Raw genomic sequence first — 4570 nt, forward strand, 5'->3', positions numbered from 1 at the left:
AGATATCATGGAATTGTAGATTTAAAGAAGTTACTTAATGTTTCCAAGTCAAATTGGAACTTGTAGATTCTCAATAAATTGAAATTATTATAAAAAAATAAAGTCAAAAGGGAGCTTAGAGGTCATCAAGTTCAACCTCCTCATTTTACAGTGGAGGAAACTGAGACCCAGAGACATAAAGTATCTTGCCTAGAGTCACACAACCAATAATTATTAATAAACTGATTTTTTTCAAGAATTAAGTTTATTGTAGCCAATGTCACTGTGCCTGTCCCAATAGAAGGACAGATTAGATGACCTCTGTAAATTAATTTTATCCTTGTAATTCTGGGTGTACTTATCATGGATTTGTACTGTTAATCTTGACAATAGTTATAAAGGACCTTTTAAAAAAGCAATAGCACAATATTTGCAGGGACTTAGGATATAAACAAGTTAATAGACAAGGAACTCAGGTGGTTTATGGAAAGACCTCTATACTGAAACATGCCATCCAGCTCTTTTCAGGCAGTATTCATTTTTAAATAGGACTTTTAAAACTTAGCCATTAAAAGACATAGGAAAAGATAATTTTTCCATTCTATGTAAAGATTGTCCTTGATAGAAGCAGAGAGGTGGTACTTTTACTCAATGTGGCCCTTTTGGTCCATCTGAAACCAGAGTCACAGGTGGCTGAGGATTGAGAGTACCTCTTTCCCAAGGAGCAGATCACAATGAGTATGGTTTCTGAAACAAAGCTTTATGCAAACTTAATGTAGTGTATGCATCTCAACCATTTGAGGCAAGATACAGAAAAAAGACCCCAAAACTATAATGGTATAAGTAATGGAAAAGCAAACACCAGTATAGGAAAGGAAAAGAGATGCTTCTCCTTGATGTCTGTATTTCTCTGGGCAAGTGCTTTTAAACCAAGTGCTACAGAAGCATGAATAAACAGGAAGATCCTTAGCTTATGTTCTCAGAGGTAGGGATTCTAGATCTTAATACACTGTGCCTTTTAGAGAGAAATATTGAGATAGTGATATTTTACTTGTACTTTGATTGAAGTTTTTTGTCTCTGCTTTTCATCTGAAAAAGATGAAAAATAATTGCATTCCTTCTGTGTGTCCCCTTGATGTTAAATATAGAGAGCATGCTTAAAAATAAGACCCCCCTGCCCCTTTTGCTCCTCAAAAATACCCAGGACCTAGATATTTAGGCCACCTTAATTGTCAAATATCAAACATCACATTTTTTGAGGAAAAGTTCCAATTTATCATATTCTGACCAAATGAAACTCACAAGAAATTATGCTCTGCAAATGTGAGTCACATAAGACAGTTCTTAATCAAACAATTACTTTTACTCAACCAAATCATCAAAAAATTTCCAGAAATTATTCAGGTAAAGTGGTAGGTTACACTTCTAATTTATAGTTGAAAAAACTGTCTTACATCTGTAATTTCTTTAATACCTGGCAAATATCTTGGCATCTGCTATCTTCATTTCCTCACTGAATTAAGTGAGCTGCTTAATCTAATAAAAAGTTGATGTAGCTATACAGCTCATTAGCTCTAGAGTTCCCTGCTCTCTGCTGCCCAGATAGGAGCAAGTTTTATCATGAGTAGCTACTTCTACCAATGAGGAGCCTAACACTGTTCTGGGAGAGGCTATATTGGCATTGATGAGCTTAGATCATTGCATAAATTAAAAAATAATACTAAGAAATAGAAAGGTAGATCAGTGGAACAGAGTAGACATACAATACACAATAGTAAATGATTATATTAACCTTGTATTTGACAAATATAAAGATTTAAGTTTTGGGATTAAGAAAGAATTCATTATTTGATAAAAAATTATTAGGAAAACAGAAAAGCAGAAATTTCTGGCAGTAATTTGGCATAGACCAATATCTTATACTATTTACCAAGATAAGGTCAAAATGGATGCATGACCTAGATATAAAGGGAAATATCATAAGAAAATTAGAACTACCAGTCAGATTAGCTTTTTAAAAAAATTATTTATTTTTAGTTTTCAACATTCACTTCCATAAGTTTTAAATTTTCTCCCCCTCACTCCCCCTTCCTCTCCAAGATGACATGCAATATGATACCACTGTGTGTGTGTGTATATATATATATATATATATATATATATATGTATTCCTATTAAACACATTTTCATATTAGTCATATTGCATAGAAAAATTATAATGAATGGGAGAGAACATGAGAAAGAACAAACAAAACAAAGAAAAAGAGAGAATAGTCTGCTTCACTCCGCATTCCAACTCCATAGTTCTTTCTCTGGATGTGGATGGCATTTTGCCTCAAGAGTCTTTTGGGAATGTTTTAGGACCCTGCATTTCTGAGAAGGGCTAAGTCTATCAAAATTTGTCATTTCACACTGTAGCTGTTTCTGTGAACAATGTTCTCCTGGTTTTGCTCGCTTCTCAGCATCAGTTCGTATAAGTCTTCCCAGGATTTTCTGAAGTCCATCTGCTCATCATTTCTTATACAACAATAGTATTCCATTACATTCATATACCACAACTTGTTCAATCATTCCCCAATTGATGAGCATCCCCTCAATTTCCAGTTCTTAGCCACATAAAAAGAGCTACTATAAATATTTTTGTATATGTGGGTCCTTTTCCCATTTTTATGACATTTGGTATACAGCCTTAGAAGCGGTACTGCTGGGTCAAAGGGTATGCACATTTTTATAGCCCTTCAGGCACAGTTCCAAATTGCTCTCCAGAATGGCTGGATCAGCTCACAGCTCCACCAACAATTATTTAGCATTCCAATTTTCCCACATCTTCTCCAACATTTATCATTTTCCTGTTTTGTCATGTTAATCATGATTAGGTATGATGTAGTACCTCAGAGTTGTTTTGATTTGCAGCTCTGTAATCATGATTTAGAGCATTTTTTTAATATGCCTATAGATAGCTTTAATTTCTTCCTCTGAAAATTGCCTGTTCATATTCTTTGACCATTTATCAATTGAGGAGTGACTTGTATTCTTGTAAATTTGACTCACTTCTCTATACATTTTAGAAATGAGACCTTTATCAGAGACACTAGTAGTAAAAATTCTTTCCCAGTTTTCTGCTTCCCTCCTAATCTTGGTTGCATTGACATTGTTTGTGGAAAAACTTTTCAATTTAATGTAATCAAAATTATCCATTTTGCATTTCATCATATTTGGTCATAAATCGTGTTTGGTCATAAATTCCTCCATTCTCCATAAACCTGATAGATAAACTATTCCTTGCTCCTCTAATTTATTTATGGTATCAGCCTTTATACCTAAATCATGTACTCATTTGGACCAAATGAACTTTTACAAAGGAATATTTACTTCAAAATGTCTAACAATAACAAATATACAAACGTCTTACTCCTTAGCTCAACACATGGAACATAACACCCTCCCCCCTCAACTTTCTACCCCTTTTATGTTCTGGAGAGGGGAAGTCGATTCAGTTCAAAACTCAGCTCAGTTTATATGGAGCACAATCTTAAATTTCAAGACCAAAACCCTCCTTGGTCTAGACTGCACAGGTGGGGAACTTGCAGCCTTGAGGCCATATGTGATCTTCGAGGTCCTCAAGTGCAGGCCCTTTGACTGAATCAAAACTTCACTTGAGGACAGAGAGAGAGAGAGAGAGAGAGAAGGGAAAGAGATTCATCTGTCTCACTAGTTTAGTCCTTGATGCCTGTGTTCTCAGTGAACTGTATGTAATATTCATCCTTTGTACATTGCAGAAAAGGAGGGAGAGAGAGGGAGGAGATGGAGAGAGATAGACAGAGACAGAGAGAGATGGATGCAGAGAGACAGAGAGACTGTCTCGGTCTCAGTATGATCAGTTTTAAAGATGGAACCTTTTCTGGCTACATAGCCAATTATAGGAGGTTATACCCACTTATGTGGTAAGAAAACATAATGCAGGATGCAACCATACTAGGTAATCTGGGCATACCTAAGGCAAACCCTCCCATACTACTTCTGAACCTTAGAGTCAAGGAGTAAGAGGGAAATCAGGGGAAGAAAGTTCTCCTTTCACCAGTTTGGTTCATGGTGCCCATCCTGCAAATAAACTGTGATCTTCATCTTTGAGTCATCTCTGGCTCTTTTTCTTCTCCTTCACTCCTCACATTGACTCAGCTGCCAGGTACTGCGTATGAGACAGTGAAATGGTGCAGTAGATAGTGCTGGACCTGGAGTCAGGAAGGCCTGAGTTCAAATCTAGCCTCAGCTACTAATTATTGGCTGTCTCACCCTGGGCAAGACATTTAACTGCCATCTGCCTCAGCTTTTTCATCTGTAAAAAGGGGTTAATAATAACAACCTCCCAGAATTATTGCAAGGATCAAATGAGGTAATTTTTGTAAGGCAAATAGTGGGCACCATGTAAATGTGTATCCCTTTTCTTTCTCCTTCCCTATTGATTTATGCACTGCAATTTTGCTCTCATTTGTCATTTCCATTTTCTTCATACAGTGACTGCCCTAGTGCAGGCCGTTTTCACTTCTTTGCCTAGACTATCATAATAGCTTTATAAATGGTTCCCTTGCTT

This window comes from Notamacropus eugenii, chromosome 4 (genome assembly GCF_028372415.1).
Source record: "Notamacropus eugenii isolate mMacEug1 chromosome 4, mMacEug1.pri_v2, whole genome shotgun sequence".
In the NCBI taxonomy this organism is placed as follows: domain Eukaryota; kingdom Metazoa; phylum Chordata; class Mammalia; order Diprotodontia; family Macropodidae; genus Notamacropus; species Notamacropus eugenii.